The sequence below is a fragment of the Hypanus sabinus genome, chromosome 15, assembly GCF_030144855.1.
Source record: "Hypanus sabinus isolate sHypSab1 chromosome 15, sHypSab1.hap1, whole genome shotgun sequence".
Taxonomy (NCBI): Eukaryota; Metazoa; Chordata; class Chondrichthyes; order Myliobatiformes; family Dasyatidae; genus Hypanus; species Hypanus sabinus.
The window spans coordinates 10,167,194-10,191,536 of record NC_082720.1 but is presented as its reverse complement, the minus strand read 5'-3'; positions in this window follow the sequence as shown (position 1 = coordinate 10,191,536).

The window sequence follows — 24,343 nt, the reverse complement described above, 5'->3', positions numbered from 1 at the left end:
CTACTTGTAAGCCTCCAACAGCTGCTGAAGAGAACAGTTACTTCTGGCTCAACTTAATTCTGACTGAGTTCCCAGAATTGAAAACTGTCAGTAGGTGAATGTGACACAGCTAATGGCCTTCTAAATAATTTGAGCAGAAAGTCAATACTTAACAAGTTCATTATTTCTTTTTAATAAAACTTGTACTTTACAGAAGTGTCTATCCAGAAAATAAACTGTTTTATATTAGGATGGTTTATCTCTGAAAGTAAATCACATTGGCCATGGGTGTTAGTCACCACAGCCCATACAGCTGAAACCAAATGAGTTTGTTGACATTCTAGAGCAGAACTTGGAATAAGCAGTATTTAAGATGATTAAAGGAGATCTTACAAATAAAGAGAAGCAACAAGAAGAAGCCAGTTACAATTTCCATAGAGATTGTGACTTAACACATGTGTGCCTGAGTTCTGAACAAACTTCGTTGAAAGCTTATATTGTATGGGGGTTAAAAGAATGAGGAGTGATCTTATTGAACTAGACTAAATTCACAGCAGATGCAAGATCCTGCTTCCTCAGGCTTGGGTCTTTGGAACCAGGGATCAAGTCTTCAAGTAAAGAATTGGCAATTCAGGATTGGAATCAGGTTTAGTATCACCAGCCTATGTCGTGAAATATGTTTTTGCAGCAGCAATACAATACAATACATAATAATAAAAAAAAACATGAATTACACTAAGTATGTTGCTGTTGCATCTTCGTAAATCTCTATCTGAGAGACTTGTGCACCCTCAGGCATTAAGTTTATCAACAGAGATCAATATATTCTGGATCTGAGGCAAGGCAATAGTGTGATGTTATTGAATGGGAGATTAAGCACTGAGGGCTGAAATGACTACTTTTGTTTCTTTTGTATCTACTATATGATTACCCTAAGTCTTTCCCCTGTTATGAAGTAACGTTTTGCCAGGAGAAGTGGTAGAAACAGATGCAATAACAATATTTAAGAGGCCATTAGACTAACTCAAGAATAGGCAGGAACAGAGGGATAGAGTCGACTTGCAGGCAACTGGGATGAGTTAATTTGGCATCATAGTTAGTATAGACTTGGTGGGTTGAGGGGCCTTTTCCTGTGCTATGTTCTATGAACTTGCTGGCAATTTTTTTACTTCAGTAATTGGCATCATTTTGATAAAAATTCATGCTGTGTCACTATGCCTGAATAAATAGTTTGGGCAATTAATTGCCATCTTCCTAACTACAACAATCAAATATTATTTATATCCATAAAGTTGCTACTTAATATGAGTCCCATGTGTTTGTGGAGCCAGGAAGCTGCTGGCATTACAAAACTAAAACAGGGACTGAAGAGTATACTTTATCCCAAAATCATTAGATTTCCCTATTGTGCTTAAATAGTGTTATATTACCTGCTGTATAGAAACTCAGCTTTATTGTTCTTTTATGATTTGCAATAGAAATACAAATTAAATTGTTGCCAAAAAGTTATAACGTGTTATTGGTGATTTTAGAGAGCAAGCTTTTACTATGGATTATGTTTGTTGCCTTCCCTTCCTATGAGGTACTTGGGGTACAGGATAACACGGCAGTTCTGAGAGTTGTGAGGTGGCCAATGAGCCCAGCATGGGCCCCATAGACTTTGCCGCCGATGTGGCAGGAGGTGTATGATAGGATAGGTGGTAAGGTAGTTTCAGAAATGGCACATTGCTCCCATTGCATGTGCACGCACGCACACACACACACACACACACACACACACCTCACCACCACCACCAACACCCCATCCCCCCCGAGGGATAGGTACCCTTGCCACTATTTTTCCATCTTGCATCACCATTTCATCATGCTCTGGCTTTGGATCTGACCAGAATCAGCCATTGAATGCTAAAGGTTGCTCCTCGAAGAGACCTTCACATGTATCCCAAGTCTTAGAATTTCGTGGCACTATTTTCCCTGTCATGTTTTTGTAATTTACATTAATGTATTTAATAGGTTCTCATTGCATTGAAAGCAACAATTTGGTGTTAGAAGCTGTAATGCTTTGATAGAATTTATTCATTATTTACAAATTTAACGCGCACTTATTCATAAGTATTCAGAAATGTTACTTCCTCTCCAGAGTATTTATATTGCCTGTACATTTCAAATCAAGCTCAGCCTGTACGTACAGCTAGCTTATTGTTCAATTAATTTAAGAATGATGTCTGCCTGATTGAATGTTTGAGTGTATCTAGATCCAACTTTGGATTTCAGGGGATGGAGAATATTGTTTGAAGGTTTATGTTGTGACCTTTCAAAAAATCTTAACAAAAATGCAATGTGAGTATACATGAGCCAAAGAAAAATATCACATTTCCCCTACCTAATCTTCTTCAATAAGGGGAGTGGGTTCAGAAACCTGAAGACCCACATTCAACGAATCAGAAACAGTTTCATGAACAGTCCTGGAATCTATGAACATTACCTTAGGATTCCTTGGTTTTACACTATTTACTTATTTTTTATAATTTTATAGTGATTTTCATGTTTTTGCATCTTATTGTGGCCACTGCATAATATATTTCCCATCACTTGAGGCAGTGATAATAACACTGATTTTTGTTTCCTTCAGGTTTCTTTAATCTTAAAGATTTGAGGAAGACTTTTATATAATCCCAAGGACACAATGAGCAAAAGTTAACTCAGATTTCAATTTTCTTTTAAACAGTAGGGTTCAGAAGTCATCTGATTTCAAGATTTGCAGTTAGGAACTATATTCCAACAAGTATTCAATTCAGTAATTCTTTGCATTCAGAACTCCATATTCCATTCAGTAATTCTGCTTGTAGTCCTTGAGCCTGTCCTTAACCTGATATTCACCTGCCTCTTCTGCTCAAATGTGCTAATTGACATGATGTTAACTGAATTGTTTGAGTGTCTCTCCTACACATCCTGTTTTCTGGATGTAATTAAAGTGGAGCATTAAATAAATGGATGGTTGAGAAAATCTGTGCAACCAAAAATGTGTTTTATTCTTTAACCTGTTTAATGGCATCATCCCTTAAGGGTTATCATGTTATGTTCCCTACAGTGAAGCTACTACACTCAGGGACTTTAAGCTAATGTTGGTATTAAACATTGCTAGTTGATGAACTTCACTTTGATTTTATTTCTGCTGTTCAAGTGCAGCATGTATAGCTGTCCTTGAATTATCTGTCAACATCAACAATTTTAGCCTTTACACAGATTTACTGCTCAGAATTCTTGAAATATAGCCACACATATTCTTACTGCCACACCCAGAATATTTTGCACTTTGTCTATAAGATCAATTTTTTAAGTGGAAATTACATTTAATGTTGCATCAGCTAGTTACCCCACCCCGCCCCCAAGTCTAAGGTTCATGCATTTAAATTTGCTAATAGGACCATAAGACATAAGAGCAGAATTAGGCCATTCGGCCCATCACATCTGCTCCGCCATTCCATCATGGTTGATTTATTATCCCTCTCAACCCCATTCTCCTGCCTTCTCCCTGTAACCTTTGATGCCCCGCTTAATCAAGAACCTGTCAGCCTCCACTTTAAACATACTCAATGACATGGCCTTCACAGCCATCTGTGGTAATGAATTCCACTAATTCATCTTCCTCAAAGAATTCCAACAGATTTTTCAAGCAAGAATTTCCTTAAAAAGCCATGCTGACTTTGACCTATTTTAACATTTGTCTACAAGTACCCTAAGACCTCATCCTTAACAACTCCAACACCTTCCCGAACACTAGGGTCAGGCTAATTGGCCTAAAATTTCCTTTCTTCTGCCTCCCTCCTTTGTTAAAGAGTGGAGTGATATTTGTAATTTTCTAGTCCTTCGGAAACATTCCATAATCTAGTGATTCTTGAATAATTACTAATACCTCCAGAATCTCTTCAGCTACCTCTTTCTGCCCCTTGTGTGTGCTCCATCTGGTACAGGTGACTTATCTATCTTCAGACTTTCAGCTTTCCAAGCAACTATGCTCCTTTCTGCCCCATAACACTCGTGAATTTTTGCCAACACTTTTGACTGATGCAAAATACTTATTAAGTACATTTGCCATTTCTTTGACCACATTATGACCTCTCCAGTGTCATTTTTCAGCGGTCTGATATTCACTCTTGCCTCTCTTTGACTCTTAATATTTATGAAAAAATTTGTATCCACTTTTATATTTTTGGCTAGCTCACTTTCATATTTCAACTTTTCTCTCCTTATGGCTTTTTTAGTTGCCTTCTGTTGGATTTTAAAAGCTTCCCAGTCCCCTAATTTCCCGCTTATTATATCCTTTTTTTCTTTTATGTTGTATTTTACTTCTGATGCACCATCAATAACTCTCGGAGACTGGGAGTGAACGATAGGCTTTTATTAACCGCAAAAGGGAGCACAACATCTCGGAGACTGAGGGAGGAGCAGTGCTCCAATTGCCTTTATACAGGGGTCTGTGGGAGGAGCCACAGGAGCAGTCAGCAGAGGGGCATGTCCAGACAGGTATACATAGTTTACCACAACTGCCCCTATTATTCTCCCTTTAGAATACCACTTCATCTCTGGGATGTATCTATCCTGGGCTGTACAAATTGCTCCCAGAGTCTCCAGCCACTCCTGTTCTCCCATCTTTCCTGCTAGTGTCCCTTTTCAATCATTTTTGGTCAGCTCCTCTGTCAAATTCCGCTGCGATGCAAGCCTGGAGATTGTCCATGTCCTGATGCATTTGGGTATGAACTGCTTTACTATCTGAGGAGTCCTGAATGGTGCAGTCATCTGCAGATATCCCCACTTCTGACCTTATGACAGAAGGAAGGTCATTGATGAAGATGGTTGGTCCTAGGAAACTTCCCCGAGAAACTCTTGCAATGACGTCCTGAGGATGAGATGATTGACCTCCAACCACCACAACCATCTTCCTTTGTGTCAGGTATGATTCCAACCAGCGGAGGGTTTTCACCCCAATTCCCATTGACTCCATTTTAGCCAGGACACCTTGATGCCATACTCGGTCAAATGCTGCCTTGATGTCGAGGACTGTCACTCTCACCTCATCTCTGGCATTTAGCTCTTTGGTCCATTTTTGAACCAGGAAGTGATGAGGTCAGGAGCTGATTGGTCTTGATGGAACCTAAACTGGGCATCCGTAAGCAGACTATTGCTGAGTAGGTGCTGCATGATAGCACTGTAGATGACCACTTCCATTACTTTGCTAATGATTGAGAGTAGTCTGATAGGGTGGTAGTTGGCCGGGTTAGACTTGGCCTGTTTCTTTTGTACAGGACATACTTTATTGGGTCTTTAATTCCTTTATCTGCTTTAGATGTTTTAATGAAGAAAGATGGTATCAAAATAAAAACACTAAAATGAATTTGAAAAATGCAGTTCCTGCTGTTACAATCTCAGTTTAATTTCTGTCCACACACTCATGTATCAACTAGCTATGTATGCTATATGAAAATAGATAAAATAAAATATACAGAACCAATACGATAGTGGCATTTTTTTGGATTTGCATGCTTAACGTCCAAACACATATAGGCTAGACCCTGAAATGAATTCTCCTTGCTCAGGCTACTAGGCCGATGAGGATCTTTGCACAACCCCACTGTCCAGTGCGGATACCTTCCCCATGAAAATCTAAAGGATCCACATGTAAGACATGTCAAACTATCAATATTCTAGTTTTACAAACAAGTATAAATGAATTTACATGGATATTGCTAAATATTATTCACCTTTCCTCAACATAGACCAGTACTCCTAGGGAAAAAAGCAGCTCGCGGTACTTGATGTTCTTTCAAGAAGATTATAACTTTTCTTTCTACTCAGCATGTGCATAATGACATCGCCGCAGCTATTTTAGTATTGCCAGAGTTCACTGGTACCACAAGTGCACTTTAACAATTTAAAATTATTCAGTAGTCACCTGGTTACATTTGGAATTGCAGGGTATTGACCCATTTATGCTGTGGCACTAGTTCTGAGAAGCCTGTAACTGTAAGTTTGTTGAACACTTACAGTCTGACTTTTGCCATACATGGCAGTGGCTGACCAATAGTTAAGGACCACAACTTGTTATAAGCAGCAAAATGGTGTTTTAAGCTGGTTTTTCCACAAAAGTATTCTTATCTCCATTGGAACTGCAGGGTTCATGTCCAAAACCTTGCCCTTCACCTTTCTTTTTTAATTCAAGGCCTGTCGAATCCTTTCCCTATATGTTCCATAGAAAGTTCTCTGCCATATCCAAACTGCATTCATATCTCAGAGTACTGTCATTTTGTTCAACTGAATCAACTGTGTGATTAATCTGGAAAGAGTGCAGAAGTGGCTTCACTGGATATTGCCTGAACTGCATAGCTTAAATTATCTTGGATAGGCTGGGAGTTTTTTTCCTGGAGAGTGGTGGATGCTAGAATGCACTGCCTGGGGTGGTGGTAGAGGCAAATATACTAGAGGGTTTTAAAAGACGTTTAGATAGGCACATGAACATGGAGGGATATGGACATTGTGTAGTTTTTGCTTTTTTAAATTTACTTTTTACCCGGTCCAGCACAACATTGTGAGCCAAATGGCCTTTTTTTGTGCTGTACTGTCCTACGTTCTATGTCCGAGATTTGAGATGATAGAATTATATGTAAGTTGTAAGGGGCATAGATCGAGTAGATAGCCAGTCTGTTTCCCTTGGTAGGGTGTCTAAAAATGGAGGCTGCAGGTTTAAGTGAGAAGGGAAGAGGTTTAAAGCAGAATAAAGTGATAAATTTTTCACACAGAGAGTAACTGGTAACTGGAATGAGTGGTGGTGGAGGCCGGAACAGAAATAAAATTTAAGGGGCATCTTAACAGTCACTTGAATGGACAGGACATAGAGGGCTTTGGAATGAATGTAGGCAAATTGGATTAGTATGGATGTGTGTGGTGCTATGCATGGAGGTGGCGGGCTGAAGGGACTGCTTATATACTCACAATTCCATGACTCTATAATGGGCTGAATGGAATTTAAGCAACTCTTTGCATGCAGAAACTTCTTTTGCCATTGGAGTGGACCTCAGTCTTTTCTTCAACTCCCATCCACAGCAGAGCCAATTCATTCCAACAGTAATCTTTCAGGCCGGAACCTTGAGGAGATAATCACTGCCATAATGATATCTGTTCTACAGCTGCAACATCTGACTTCTCTTTTACTCTTGGATTCCAGCCAATTAGCTGAAATACTGAAAATCCCAGAAGTAGGAAAGAAAGGCATCACTTGTTCTAACAAAAAGGCAGTGGAGCTGAAACATGTGAATGCAATTGCATTAGCATATTGGTGCATCAGTATCATTTTTCCATCAAGCATTGACACTCATTGTACAATTCAATCAAATTAAAACCTTGAGTTTTGCAAGTAATCACTGTTCAAATTAGCAAGAGCTATGAAGCATAGAATGCAAAATTTAACATCCAAATCTCCATTTTTCACAACTGAGGAGATGGATTTAGAAATTCAAGCAATCTGTTCGGTCGAGTATTGTCCTTGGACTTACTGAGAACCTCATCTGATTTTTTGACAAGTATCTGTGCAATTTTAAGTGTGTTACATTCCCAAACTAACCATTTAACAAAACACAAAATGAGAAGTACTTAGGTAGCAAATCACTTCATTCTGACTACGATTGTTGGCTCATGATTGAACATACTAGAACAGTAGTGCAACTAGTGAAGTCTGTCAGGTCTGCATAGGCAGACACAGTCTCCACCTAGCTAACAGGAGTCACCAACCACTCATATACAATGCATTACCTGCAGTTTATTTAAACCCAGCTCCCATCCACAATCCTTCTTCAGTCATCGAATCAGCCACTCCTAGCCTTTAGATAATTGGAGGAGATAGGTTCCAGAAGTCTGTAAGGTAGAGATGTCAGGAAGGGATGAAGATGAATGAAGCGAACAGGATATGGTATTTGCTGATAGGAATTATGTGGAAGAAGTCGAATGGCAGGTTTCTGGGGAATGGAAAAATAAGCGATGAATTAAGGATTATAGAGTCTCATTGTCCAGTGATGAAGGCAATAGACAGGATTTAAATAAAAAGTAGAAAGAATTTAAGTTATTGCTAATTTTTGAGTGAGGACCTGTTTAGGATATCAATCCAATTAGATTAATAAGGGTTTGTGATGGGGGGGAAAGTGTTAGGCGATATTGTGGGTGCAAGATCTTTAAGAGGTGCAACTGTCTTAGTGTTTTGTAGAGGTAGGAAGCAACATGAGAAAGCTTTAGGATTAAAAGCTGTGTGAGGAAGTAAAGTAATACTAAAAATTTTTATTGAATAGTGGTGGCTTTGGGGAGAGATCACAGGTACCCATGGACCAAGTTAAAAATAGTAAGTTGTTGATGCTAAACATTTAACAGTGGTTCATAGTGGAGTAAGAAGAGATAGCTTATTGGTGTTGATTAAATTTGATGGAAAAAAGTTGCCAGATAGGGTTAACTTGAGTTATATGAATTATATGGTTTGAGTCTATGCGCCGCCCCCCCCCACCCCCCGAGATGTTTTCAGTGCCAGAAGGTTGGTCTTGTAGCTGCTCTGTGCAGGGGGTAAAAAGTGGTGCGGTAGGTGTGGAGAATATAATTATGGTAATTGGGGAGAAGGCATTGGGCCAAAATATAGTGATTGTGGAGGAAACGTACAGTGCCCCTCCTATGCAGGGTGTCCTGTGTATAAGAAAGCTGTGGAAGTGCAGTGTGTTGGGGTGGAAATGGGCAGATTCAGAGACTCTGCAGAAAGTATAGAAGACAGTGTCAATAAGACCTATTAATACCCAGAATACAGATAGAGTAAAGAAAATGTGTAAAATGCATGATCGCAGAACAAAGGATTTGTTGACTGTTGACACACTAAAGTTTGTCGCTTTCATGACGGGTGTGGTAAATTGTACAACACAAACTAAAAGTAGGACATAACAAAATAAAATTATTTTAAAAGCTGCAGAGAAACATCTGGAGTTAAAAGATTTAAATCTAGACTATTGTGTCTGCACAACTATATATCAATTAAATAAAAGCACAGATGCAGGAAATGGCTTTAAATGGTGCATTCACATTGCAGCGAGAGACAGAGAACAATGCACGTGTGCAGACAACAGATCAATACGTAGTGCTAAAGGGGGGAGCTGTCTGTCATTGCTCTAAAAATAGATCCATAGATTACAGTTCCTCCCCCTTTAGATAAATGCAATTTAAAACTGTATATGTACAAAATAGACAATTTCCATTTTATAAACCCATATTCCAAATAAACATGCTTTCACAATAACAGTCCATAACTAACTTCATGTTCTAAAGGTTCAGTCCTTTGGGTGGCACTCTGTTTCTTTCAGGAAAGTGGCTCTGGACCTGTGGAGCGGTATCAGGTTTGGTAGGTGCCTTGCTAAGACAACGTTCTCAGTTTCTGGTGTCATGTTACCACTAAGAGGTAAGTCCGGTGACTATAATGTGTCCATCTTGTTGGATGTAGTTAACTCAGGTGTGTTCTTCGGTTCAGCATCCAGTATCTGGTTCACATGCATCTCCATGTCTGATCTCTAACATCCACTTTGTAAATCGATAGTCCAGATTTGTAGCCATCCTACCTGGTGTCCACTTGTCTTCTCAGTAATCACGCGCTAGGACCTCCTGTCCAATCTCAATTCTCCTTGCAGACTCACTTCGTAACTGGCTGAACTGTTTATTTTGCATTTTCCTCCATAGATCTGGTTTCAGGAGGTCTATGCCAGATTCCAGATTACTGTACATGAACAGCATTGCAGGTGTGTGATTTGTCATCGCATGAACAGAGTTCTGATACATAACAGGGAAGTTGTCTACCTTGTGCTGCAGAGAAATGTCCTCTTTGTCCATCGCTTTGATGGGCTTCTTGAAGGTTTGCATAAACCTTTCAGCTAACCCATTTGTTACTGAGTAGTGAGGAGCTGACTTGAAATGTCTGATACCATTTTTCTTCATGAGCAGTTGAAATTCTTCTGATGTGTATTCTGGTCCACTATCATTCACAATTTGTTCTGGTAAGCCGTTTCTGGTGAAGATAGTTCTCAGGGTGGAGACAGTCTTTGCTGAAGTGATTGACTTCATCAGTATATGAAGAGCATCCACAGCAATCAGAAACATACAGTACATGAATAATCCAGCAAAGTCAGTATGTACTCTTCCTGTGGTGAGGAAGGTCACTCCCTCAGGTGGAATGGTGCATGTAGGGGTGCATTTTGAACTTCTTAGCTTCCAAACAGCTTTTGGGTAAGTCTTCAATCTGTTTATCTATTCCTGGCCACCACACATAGCTCCGGGTGAGACTCTTCATCTTGACTGTACCCAGGTGTCCTTCATGCAGATTTTCTAACACTTTGGTGCACAATTTAGAGGGAGCCATAAAACAAGATCCCCACCTCATCATTCTTTGACATACTGACAGCTGGTCTTGTCTCGCTGAGAATGTCCGGTTACCATGAGCTGGCCATCCTTGCATGGTGACGTCATAGACTTTTGACAATGTCGGGTCATTCCTTGTTTCCCTTTGTATTTCAGAATTTGTTACCAGCAACTGGTCCACCGATGCAGTGTGGAACTCTCCTGTTGGGTCACAATATGAAGGCTTCTTCTTCACTTGCCAATAGTGGTAGATGTGAATAGCCATCAGTATTGCTGTGTTGTTTGGTACCCTTGAACTCTATGTCATAAGACTGGGCTCCTAGGAATAGTGCCCAACATTGTGACCAAGTAGCAGTCATCATTGGAATTCCCTTCCCGTGATTGAAAATAGACTCAAGGGGCTGGTGATCTGTCACTAGCATAAGCTTCTGTCTGTAGAGGCTCTGGTGAGACTTCTTTATTCCCTATACGAGATAAGAGCCTCTTGGCTGATCTGTGCGCAATTGTGTTCTGCACTCATCAGTGATCTTGAAGCAAATGCAATCAGTCGCTCACATCCATCTTTAATAAGGTGTAACGAAATGACACAAATCCTATAAGGAAACACGTCACACACCAGTCTGATGGGCAGTGATGGGTCATAATGGGTAAGCAGTTCATCAAATGTTATTGGACTCTTTGTTTCCTTGAATGCTCCTTCTCATCTTTCTGACCATTCCCACTTTGCTCCAGTCTGCAACAGTGCGTTCAATGGGTGCAGCACTGCAGCAATGTTTGGGAGAAATTGGTGGTAGTAGTTTACAAGGCCCAAGTACGAACTGAGTTGTGACAGATTTTCCAGTTTAGGTGCCTGTAGCACTACTTTAATCTTCACTCGTGGCTTACGTAAGCCATGCTTGTCAATGGCATATCCACAATATGAGATTTCATTCTTGAAAAACTCACATTCCTCTCTCTTTGCAAGCAGACTATACTCACTCAGCCTACTAAGCACTTCACCAGCATTCTGGAGGTGCTCTTCATCATCTTTGCCAGTTATGATAATGTCATCAAGGTAACATTGTGTTCCCGGGATGTCTTGGAGCACTTGGTCCTTTGCTGTTTGCCAAATTGCTGGAGCTGATGTGATGCCAAAGATGAGACGATTATACTGGAACAGTCCCTTGTGAGTGTTGATGTGAGGAACTACCTGCTTGACTCCTCAATCTCCATTTGCAGATAGGCTTGTGACAAGTCAATCTTTGTAATCCTCTCCCCACCTGCCAAAGATGCAAAAATGTCTTCTATTCATAGCAGTGGATACTGTGCAATATGAAGCATAGGGTTGATGTCACTTTGAAATCCCCACATATGTGAATGGCTCCAGCATTCCCTTTCTTGATCACCAGGACAATGGGCATGGTCCAATCGCTCCACTCAACCTTGGAGAGAACGCCACATACCACCAAGCTCTGCAGTTCAGCATCCACTTTAGGACATAATGAGTAAGGCACTGGACATGCTTTATGGAATCTTGGTGTTACTGTTTCAACAAATTCAATTCTGGCCTTCAAAGAGTTTACCAAACCATTTCTCAAACACCTTCTCATTAGTATTAAGCAGCTGTGCCTGTCTCTGGTCAGTGCTACCATTTGGGCTGCTTTGATTGAGTGCCAGTCTAGTTGGATTTTTCTCAACCAATCACATCTGAAAAGTGCTTGCACTGCACTTCTCAATACATAAAGTTCTAAATGTTGTGTTTGGCCTTCATATGTCACACTTACTTTCAGTTTCCCTCTGGGAGACACTTTTTCCCCGTGTAATCTTTAGCATCATTGAGATCTTCTCAAATGGTATCTTAGGAAGCAGTCTATTGTAGTGAGCCTCTGGAATCATGGACAAAACTGACCCTGTATCCAGCTCCATTTCAGTTTTACACCAGACGCATCTATTGTGATCCAGAGAGTGAAGGGCAAGAGTCAGATACAGCCCTTATGGGTGTCCCCCTTAACAATAAGCACGCCTGTTTGAGTACTGTTGGGGGGGGGGGGTGACCTACCTGGGGGAAGCATCAGTGGCTGCGCCTCTGGCACAGAATCTGGCCCTGTGGCTCAGAAGGGAAGGGAAAGGAAGAAGGCAGCAGCAATAGGGGACTCTGTAGTTAGGAGGTCTGACAGATGATTCTGTGGACACAGGAAAGAAACGTGGCTGGTAGTTTGCCTCCCAAGTGCCAGGGTCCAGGATGTTTCAGATTGCATCCACGATATCCTGAAGTGGGAAGATGAACATCTAGAGGTTGTGGTACATATAGGTACCAATGACGTAGGTAGGAAAAGACGGCGGTCCTGAAAATAGACCACAAGGAGTTAGGAAGGTTGAGAAGCAGGACTTCAAAAGTAGTAATCTCGGGATTACTGCCTGTGCTACATGACAGTGCATATAGGAATAGAGCAAGGCTGAGGGATCGGAGCAGGGGGCATGGATTCAGATTTTTGGATCATTGGGACCTCTTTTGGGACTGGTGTGACCTTTAGAAAAAGGACAGGTTGCACTTGAATCCAAGGGGTCCAATATCCTAGCAGGGAGGTTTGCTAAGGCTATTAGGGAGAGTTTAAACTAGGTTTGCTGGGGGGTGGGAACCAAACTGAAGAGATGGAGGAAGGGGCAGTTGGCTCACAAATAGAGAAAGCTAGGAGACAATGTGAGAGGGAAGATAGGCAAGTGATAGGAAAGGGATACGCTCAGACCGATGGTTTGAGATGTGTCTATTTTAATGCAAGAAGCATCATGAACAAAGCAGATGAGCTTAGAGCATGGATCAGTAATTGGAACTATGATGTTGTGGCTGTTACAGAGACTTGGATGGTGCAGGAGCAGGAATGGCTACTTCAAGTGCCAGGTTTCAGATGTTTCAGAAAGGACAGGGAGGGAGGCAAAAGCAGTGGGGGGGAAGGGAACACTGCTGATCAGAGATAGTGTCACGGCTGCAGAAAAGGAGGAAGTCATGAAGGGATTGTCTACTGAGTCTCTGTGGGTGGAAGTTAGAAACAGGAAGGGGTCAATAACTCTACTGGGTGTTTTTTACAGACCACCCAATAGTAACAGGGACGTTGAGGAGCAGATAGGGAGACAGATTCTGCAAAGGTGTAATAATAACAGGGTTATTGTGCTGGGAGATTTTAATTTCCCAAATGTTGATTGGCATCTTCCTAGATCAAGAGATTTAGATTGGGTGAAGTTTGTTAGGTGTGTTCAGGAAGGATTCCTGACATGATATGTAGATAAGCCTACAAGAGGAGAGGCTGTACTTGATTTGGTATTGGGAAATGAACCTGGTCAGGTGTCAGATCTCTCAGTGGGAGAGCATTTTGGAGATAGTGATCACAGTTCTATCTCCTTTACCAGAGCATTGGAGAGGGATATGAACAGACATGTTAGAAAGTGTTTAATTGGAGTAAGGGGAAATATGAATCTACCAGGCAAGAACTTGGATGCATAAATTGGGAACAGATGTTCTCAGGGAAATGTTCAGGAGATATTTACGTGGAGTTCTGCATAGGTATGTTCCAATGAGACAGGGTAAGGATGGTGTACAAAGGCTGTTGAAAATCTAAGCCAAGAAGAAAAGAAAAGCTTACGAAAGGTTCAAAAAACTAGGTAATGATAGAGATCTGGAAGATTACAAGGCTAGCAGGAAGGAGGTTAAGAATGAAACTAGGAGAGCCAGCAGGGGCCATGAGAAGGCCTTGATGGACAGGATTAAGGAAAACCCCAAGGCATTCTACAAGCAAGAGGATAAGACGTGAGAGAATAGAACCAAGTGTGACAGTGGAAAGGTGTGTATGGAACCAGAGGAGATAGCAGAGGTACTTAATGAATACTTTGCTTCAGTATTCACTACAGAAAAGGATCTTGGCAATTGTTGTGATGAATTAAAACAGATTGAAAAGCTTGAGCATATACACATTAAGAAAGAGGATATGCTGGAGCTTTAGGAAAACATCAAGTTGGATAAGTCACCGGGACTGGATGGGATGTACCCCAGGCTACTGTGGGAGGTGGGGGAGGAGATTACTGAGCATCTGGAGATGATCTTTGTATCATCGATGGGGATGGGAGAGGTTCTGGAGGATTAATGAGGCATGGAATCCAAGGGGATCTTGCTTTGTGGATCCAGAATTGGCTTGCTCAAAGAAGAAAAAGAGTGGTTATAGATGGGTTATATTCTGCATGGAGGTTGGTGGCCAGTGGTGTGCTTCAGGGATCTGTTCTGGGACCCCTACTCTTTGTGATTTTTATGAATGACCTGGATGAGGAAGTGAAGGGATGGGTTAGTAAATTTGCTGAAGACACAAAGGTTGGGGGTGTTGTGGACAGTGTGGAAGGCTGTAAGAGGTTTAAGCGGGACATGAATAGGATGCAAAACTGGGCTGAGAAGTGGCAGATGGAATTCAAATGCAGATAAGTGTGAGGTGGTTCATTTTAGTAGGTTAAATATGATGGCAGAATATAGTATTAATGGTACGACTCTTTGCAGTGTGGAGGATTAGAGGTATTTTGGGCTCCGAGTCCATAGGACGTTCAAAACTGCTGTGCAAGTTGACTCTGTGGTTAAGAAGGGATATGGTGCATTGGCCTTCATCAACCGTGAGATGAGTTTAAGAGTGAAGAAGTAATGTTACAGCTACATAGGACCCTAGTCAGACCCTATTTGGAGTTCTGTGCTTAGTTCTGGTCACCTCACTACAGGATGGATGTGTGCAGAGGAGATTTACAAGGATGTTGCCTGAATTGGGAAGCATGCCTTATGAGAACAGGTTGAGTAAACTCGGCCTTTTTTCCTTGGAGCAGCAGAGGATGAGAGATGACCTGATAATGAGAGGCATTGATCGTGTGGATATTCAGAGGCCTTTTCCCAAGGCTGAAATTGCTAGCATGAGAGCGCATATTTTTAAAGTGCTTGGGAGCAGGTACAGAGGAGATGCCAGGGTAGGCTCTTTACGCAGAGAATGGTGAGTGCATGGAATGGGCTGCTGGTGATGGTGGATACGATAGGGTCTTTTAAGAGACTCCTGGATGGGTGCATGTGACTTAGAAAAACAGAGGGCTAAGGGTAACCCAAGGTAATTTCTAAAGTAAGTAAATATTTGGTACAGCATTGTGGGCCTGTATTGTGCTGCAGGTTTTCTGTGTTTCTATTCTGTGGTCTTCAGTTATACCATGCAGTTTTAGGCATGGCAGTTCACCTTTGTCAGACTTTCTGTTATCTGATTCTGTTTTACATTTGGTAACTGTATGCATTTGCTTAGTTATGTGTTTGAGACTTTATATTCGGTTGTGCTTTTGGTTTGCTTTGCACACACTCTTTACGTGACCTTGTCTGTGACTCTTTCTACAGACTTTTTCTTTGAACCAACAGTCATTTGCATCATGAAAAGATTTGTCATTAACATTTTTGGCTTTTTGCACCAATCAGGGACATTTTATGCATTTAACATTCTAACCTTCTTTTCTGTAGTTCTGGTGCATCCTTTGCTGCAGTCTCCAATGATATTGCAATGGTCAATGCCCATTCCAAGGTTAGGTCTCTTTCTGACAGTAGCCTCGTCTGAGTGCTTTGACTATGCATGTCACATACAAGCCTGTCCCTTGATGCATCAGAAAGTCCATCTCTAAAGTCACAGCACTGGGAAAGTTAGTGCAGTTCTGCAATGTGTTCAGAAAGGCTTCCATCTATAGATTGGTTCCTTTTGTAAAATCTAAAGTCGGCTATTACCAGTGGTTTAGGACTTAAGAGATTTTGTAAAATTGTAACAATTTCGTCAAATGTCTTGCTTACTCGCTATTCGTGGGTTACTAAATTGCGTAAGAGACTGCATGTACCAGGACCCATTAAACTAAGAAGCATGGGGGTTTTCTTTTCATCCTCCATATTGTTTACAGTTCAACCCTCTAGATATACGACTCCCAGCCTTCATTAGCGCTATCAAATTCATCAACTTTCCCAACTGAAGCCATCGCCATGTTATTTTCACATTAAATTCAGCATCTCTTTTACTCTTACTATGCATTGTACTGATGCCTTTTTTAGAGTCTGTGATGACCTTCTTGCACTTTATATCTCTCTCTGTTTGGTCCTGTAATTGTGCCGTAACTGTTGGTGTAGTTCATGATATTTTCTGATGTTCAGGTTCGAACTCATTGCCAATTTTTTGTGTCTGTGCACAACTACATATCAATTAAATAAAAGCACGAGCATGGGAGATGCCTTTAACTGGTGTATTCACATTGCAGAGAGAACAATGCACATGCATAGATAGCCAATCAATGCATAGTGCTAAGGGGGGGGGGGGGTGGAGTCATTGCTCTAAAAGTAATATATTACATTGATGTTATTAATGGTACTTTACGGGGGAGGTAAGTAATATTCAGACTTCAAAGAAGGGTTGTTAATTGTTTTTTTTCTTTTTTCTTTTACTTTTATCTTTAATGTCTTTACAATGGAATGCCAGAAGTTTGTTAGCTAATGGTCAGAGAAGGGTGCTAACATTTTTTTCTTTTTCAAGTCTCATAATGGAATGCTAGAAGTTTGTTAGTTACCAGTCAGGAGAGTTTCATTCTCATATTATTATGTGGGGTTGGTGATGGAGGGCTTTCTGCAAGAAAAGTATTTGATGTGCTTGAATGCTGCTCAGTAGGTGGCAATAATGCACCTTACGTTGGTCTGCCAACCGCCATTAAACATTACCAGAAGAAGAAGAATTAGTTGCCTGGTTGCCTGTTGGTACCTGTTCTCTTTTGTTTTGTGGACCCTTGTGCCCTACTATTTTGCAGTTTATTATTAAAGTTATCACCCACTGTTTAATTGTCTCCACTGCTCTGTGTTTGGTCCAAGCCTCCTCTACATGTCCTGACAGAGCTGCTACCTTACAACTCCAGAGGTTCAGGTTCGATCCTATGTTTTTCTGTGACTGCATGGGTTTTCCTGGGTGCATTAGCTTCCTCCCACATCCCATCGATGGTGGGCTGGTGGTGTAATTGACAGTTACAGAATGCTCTTTTGTTTGTGGGAGAGTGGTAGAATCTGGGGGGAGTTCTTAGGATTGAGTCAGAGGTTTGATGCTGTGTCTGGATCTGTGAGTCTGCAGTTGTACTATTATAACATTGTACCAAGGCAACAATTATACCAATGCCCAAGAAGAGCAGCTTGAACTGCCTTAACGACTATCGTCCAGTAGCACTCACATCTACGGTGATGAAATGCTTTGAGAGGTTAGTCTCAGGAAGGACCTGGACCCACTGCGGTTTGCCTATTGCCACAATAGGTCTACAGCACGCACAATCGCAGTGGCTCTTCATGTGGCCTTGGGTCACCTGGACAATGCAAATACCTACTGCATGGCATGATCATGTTTATTGACTACAGCTCAGCATTTAACACCATCATTCCTACAGTCCTGATTGAAAAGTTACAGAACCTAGGCCTCTGTACCTCCCTCTGCAAATGGATCTTTGAATTCCTTACCAGAAGACCACAACCAGTACAGATTGGAAATGACATCTCCACCTTGCTGACAATCAACACTGGCACACCACAGGAATGTGTGCTTAGCCCACTCTCTGAGCCCACGACTGTGTGGCTAGGAATAGCTCAAATGCCATCTATAAATTTGGTGACAATATAACCATTGTTGGTAGAATCTCAGATGGTGACTAAAATATTTGAATACGCGCAGCATAAGGAATAAAATGGACGATCTTGAGATTCAGCTACAGATTGACAAGTATGACGTTGTGGCCATCTCTGAAACTTGACAAAAGGATGACTGCAATTGGGAGCTGAGGATATACGGTGTATTAGAAAGATAGCTTAGTAGGCAGTGGGGGTGGTGTGTCTCTGTGTATAAGAAATAATATTAAATCATTAGAAGGGGATGGCATAGGATTGGAAGGTGTAGGGTCTCTATGGGTTGAGTTAAGAAATGACAAGGGTAAAAGGACCCTAATGGTAGTTGTATACAGGCCTTCAAAGAGCAGTTGGGATGTGGATTACAAATTACAGCAGGAGATAGAAAAGGCATGTCAGAAGGTCAATATCAGGATAATCGTTGGGGATTTTAACATGAAAGTGGATTGGGAAAACCAGGTCAGTACTGGACCTCAAGAGAGAGAATATGTAGTGTGTCTAAACGATAGCTTTTTAGAACAACTTGTTGTTGAGCCCACTAGGGGATCGACTGTGCTGGATTGGGTGTTGTGCAATGATAAGAGATAAGAGCTTAAGGTGATAAGAGAGCTTAAGGTTAAGGAATCCTTAGGGAACAGTAATCACAATATGATTGAATTCACATTGAAATCTGAGAGGGAATAAATAAAATCCAATGTGTCGATATTTCAGTGAAATAAGAGGAATTAAAATGGCATGAGAGGGGAACTGGCCAAAGTAACTGGAAGGGAACATTTGCAGGACGGACAGCAGAGCAGCAATGGCTGGAGTTTCTGCAAAAAATGACGGAAGTGCAAAACAGATATATTCCAAATAAGAAGAAGTTTTCAAAGGGAAAAAGGATACTGCCATGGCTGACAATTGAAGTCAGAGCCAAAGTAAAGCAAAAGAGAGGGCATACAAGGAAGCCAAAGCTAGTGGGAAGATAGAGGATTGGGAAGCTTTTAAAAGTTTGCAGAAGGAATTATGAAAGGAAGATGGCGACTAATATCAAAGAAGGTACTAAAACCTTTTTTAAGTATATAAAGTGTAAAAGAGAGTCGAGGGTAGATATAGGACCAAGACAAAATGATGCTGGAGATATTATAATGAAAAGTGCAGAGATGGCAGAGGAACTGAATGCGTAGTTTGGATCAGTCTTCACAGTGGAAGACATCTGCAGTATACAGGACATTCAGGAGTATCAGGGAAGTGAAGTTTGTGCAGTGAAAATTACGACTGAGAAGGTGTTCAGGAAGCTTAATAGTCTGAGGGTGGATAAATCTCCTGGACCTGATGGAATGCACCCTTGGGTTCTTAAGGAAGTAGCTGGAGAGATTGCAGAGGAATTAACGATAATCTTTCAAGATTCGATAGACTCTGGCATTGTACCGAATGACTAGAAAATTGCAAATGTTACCTGGCTATTTAAGAAGGGTGGGAGGAAGCAGAAAGGAAACTACAGAGCTGTTAGCCTGACATAGTGGTTGGGAAGTTGTTGAAATCGATTGTTAGGGATGAGATTACGGAGTACGTGGTGGCACATGATAAGATAAGCCAAAGCCAGCATGGTTTCCTAAAAGGAAAATCCTGCCTGACTAACCTACTGCAATGCTTTGATATTACAAGAAAATTACAAGCAGGGTAGACAAAGGAGATACAGTAGACATGGTGTACTTGGATTTTCAGAAAGCTTTTGACAAGGGGCTGCACATGAATCTGTTTAGCAAAATAAGAACCCATGGAATTACAGGGGAGTTACGAGCCTCGGTGGAGCATTGGCTGACTGGCAGAAAACAGAGAGCGGGAATAAAGGGATCCTATTTTGCCTGTTCTCAGTGGAGTTCCACAAGGGTCAGTGTTGGGACCACTGCTTTTTACGATGTATGTCAATGATTTGAACTACAGTATTAATGGATTTATGGCTAAGTTTGCTTATGATACAAGGATAGGTGGAGGAGCGGGTAGTGCTGAGGAAATAGGCAGCCTGCAGAGAGACTGAAATTGTTTAGGGGAATGGGCAAAGAAATGGCAAATGAAATACAATGTTGGAAATTGTATGGTCGTGCACTTTGGTGGAAGAAATAAATAGGCAGACTATTACTTAGATGGGGAGAGAATTCAAAAAGCAGAGATGCAAAGGGACTTGGGAGTACTTGTGCAAGATACCCTAAAGGTTAACCTCCAGATTGAGTCAGTTGTGAAGAAGGCACATGCAATGTTGGCCTTCATTTCTAGAGGTATAGAATATAAGAGCAGGGATGTAATGTTGAGGCTCTGCAAGGTACTCGTGAGACCACACTTGGAGTATTGTGTGCAGATTTGGGCTCCTTATTTTAGAAAGGATATACTGACATTGGAGATGGTTCAGAGGAGAAGATTCATAAGAATGATTCCAGGAATGAAAGGGTTACCGTATGAGGAACATCTGGCTGCTCTTGGGCTGAATTCCCTGCAGTTCAGGAGAATGAGGGGGATCTCATAGAAATACTCCGAATGTTGAAAGGCCTGAAAAGATTAGATATGGCAAAGTTATTTCCTATGGTAGGAGGTTCTAGGACAAAAGGGCATGACTTCAGGCTTGAAGGACGTCAATTTAGAACTGAGATATGGAAAAATTAAAGGGTGGTAAATTTGTGGAATTTGTTGCCCCAAATGGCTGTGGAAGCCGAGTCATTTGGTGTATTTAAGACAGAGATAAATGAGATCTTCATTAGCCGGGGCATCAAAGTGTATGGGATAAAGACAGGGGAGTGGGGATGACTGAAAGAATTCGATCAGCCCATGATTGACTGTTGGAGGAGACTCAATGGGCCATATGGCCTACTTCTGCTCCTATATCTTATGGTCTAAAAGGCATATACAAGTGAAATATACCAGCTAGTTGAGTGGTGTCACAGCAACGACCTTGCACTCAATGTCAGCAAAATCAAAAAGCTGATTGTGGACCAAAATGAGTAAGATGAGGGAACACAATCCAATCCTCACAGAGGGATGAGAGTGGAGAAAGTGAGCAATTTCAAGTTCCTGGGGGTCAATATCTCTGAGAACCTAACCAGGATGCAGCATATTGATGGAGATACAAAGAAGGCAAGACAGCAACTGTATTTCATTCGGAGTTTGAGGAGATTCAGTTTGTCAACTAAAACACTCAACTTGTCTGAATCGCAATCTGATATAGGAGGGGTGGTGGCTACTGGAGAAGCTCAAAGTAAGTTGCAGAAACTTGTAAAATTAGCCAGCTTCATCATGGCTATCAGCTGTTATAGGAGCGGTGCCTTAGGAACCTGGCATCCATCACCCAGGACATGCCCTCTTTTCATTGTTACTGTCAGGAAGGAGGTGCAGGAGTCTAAAGGCACACAATCACTGATTCAGAAACAGCTTCTTCCCCTCTGCCATCTGACTTCTAAATGGACATTGAACCCATGAACACTATCTCACTACTTTATTATTTCTGTTTTTTGCACTACTTAGTTTAACTTAACTACTTAATAGTCATTAAATAGGTCTATATATACATAATGTAATTCAGGTTTTTCTCTATATTTATCATGTATTTCATTGTACTACTGCCATAAAGTGAACAAATTTCATGACATATCCTGATTATATTAATTATATATGAAAATATATCCTGATTCTGATCCTGCTAGTCCAGGCCAGAAACTGTAGGTTGTGGGCCTGGAGATCTGTGTATGTGAATGAGCCATGGGTGGTTGAGTGGCAGAGAGGAAACACATTTCACTGCATGTTTCAAAGTACATGTGATCAGAATGGGATTATAGTCAGATTATTGTGAATGAGGGTTTGATGGTTGGCATAAATACAGTGGGATTTTGCAAGTTTTGAATTACTTAGAAGTTTTATCAGAAATAAAGTATACTCTACCATTTTAATAGTTATCTATCTCCATTAGCATTTATCTTCATGGAGCCACAGGAGGTAACAGTTACTGACATCGGAAGCAGAAAGCAAACAAGCTGCTGGAGGAACTCAGTAGGTCACACAAAACAAAATAGATGGTCAGATGTTTCCTTTGCCTCCACAGATGCTGGCTGACTTGCAGAGTTCCTCTAACAGTTTGTTTCTTGCAGCTGTTAACTTAATCCTAGATCTTGCCTCCATATCACTTTCATCCCCACTTCTTAATTTAGCGTCATGTTTGATTTATTAATCGCTACAATAGTGCAAACTGCAATCTGAAAGCCCTGTTTTCTTTTAGAAAGATCTTTCACCTCTTAAAGTTGATGTTCTATCTACAAACTCTAAACCTAGAAGCCAGACCAGTAGAAATGTCCTCTGCTCTATCCTACTGAATATTTTAAAAACCTTTTCACATCAATATACTTATTCTAATCCTGTACCCTCCAGTATTGTGTTAAACCTGGCAGCATTGCAGCAGTTGGTTTGCAAAAGGTAGGAAGCTGCTGTGACCAGTAAGGGTGGATGCAGTGAGCTATGAAACATAGCTTAAATGGCACCTAAGAGTCTGGGAGAATGAAACCATCTAATTTGGATTCAAGGAAGGCAAATAAGAGAATATTCAAAGTTCTGGAAGAATTTCAGGATGTATATTGTATACATTTCTCTGACATTAAATCTACCCATTGAAGCCTATTGAATGTCCCATCCAAGGCTGTGAGAAGCTGTAACTTTGACCTGAATGGTTTTTGGGAGCTGTGAGGAACACTTGTGTCTTGTAAAATCATTATTAAAATAGGTTGGTAGATCTTAGTACAGAGTTGGGCTATCTTTGCTCTAGCTAACACTTGGGTGTTCATCATACAAATCACACCATTTCATTTGTAACAGATGGGGTTCAATGCTTGAGAAAGTCAGGCAGTTCTCTGCACTAGAGACAAGATCTAATCAGGATATACATGCCAGTAAATAGCATGAGAAAGGCAAATATATTGTAAATCAATTCATATTATGTTGAGAGTATAGAAAAAGCTGACTGTAGTTCAGAGTGACAGCATCAGCTTTAATATAGTGCTTCGCTGGAGTCATGGAATTATATAGTACAGAAACAAGACTTCCAGCCCACCAAGCCCATGTCTACTGTATTGTATATTTGCACAAAGCTAACTAAGTGAAGTTTGTTAAGTGCATTCAGAAAGTTTCTTTGGGCAATATACAGAGGGTTCCATTAGGGAGCGGACATAGCTTCTCCTACTTTTTGATAATAGGGTAGGGCATGTGACTGTGGTGATAATGAGGGACCACAAAGGACCAGTGATCATAAAGTATTGGTTTTAAAGTAGCTATGGAAAGGGAAAAGAGTTGTCCTTATGTTGAAGTTTTAAATTAGGCAAAGTGAATTTTGATGTAATAAGACAGAAGGTCTGATTAGAGTAGGTTGTTTATGGGCAGAGAGCTCCAGACATGTGGGAGGCTTTTAAAAGTTTAATGAAAGTTTAGCTCTGCATGTTCCCGTTAGAGTGAAGGGCAAGGCTGGGAGAAATAGGAAACCATCAATGACGAGGGATATTCAGGGCACATCCAGGAAAATGGAGGAGACATGGAACAGGTACAGGCTGTTAATATCAAGCAAGTCCCTCCAGGAAATCAGGAGGGCAAAAAGGGCCATGAAATAGCGTTAGCAGAGAAGTTTCAGGAAAATCTAGAGAAATTTGGATTTGGACTAGAGAAAATCATGCTCTTTAATATTAATGGCCATTTTGTTTGTTTGTCATATACATTAATGATCTGGATGATGGGGAGGTAAATTGGATTAATAAGTATGCAGATGATACTAAGGTAGGTGGTGTTGTGGATAATGAAGTAGGTGTTCAAAGCTTGCAGAGAGATTTAGGCCAGTTAGAAGACTGGGCTGAGCGATGGCCGATGGAGTTTAATGCTGATAAGTGTGAGGTGCTACCTTTTGGTAGGAATAATCCAAATAGGACATACATTGTAAATGGTAGGGCATGAAAGAATGCAGTCGAACAGAGTGATCTAGGAATATTGGTGCATAGTCCTCTGAAGGTGGAATCTCATGTGGATAGGGTGGTGAAGAAAGTTTTTGGTATGCTGGCCTTTATAAATCAGAGCATTGAGTATAGGAGTTGGGAAGTAATGTTAAAATTGTACAAGGCATTGGTAAGGCCGAATTTAGAATATTGTTCTGGTCACCGAATTATAGGAAAGATATCAACAAAATAGAGAGAGTACAGAGAAGATTTACCAGAATGTTACCTCGGTTTCAGCACCCAAGTTACAGGGAAAGGCTGAGCAAGTTAGATCTTT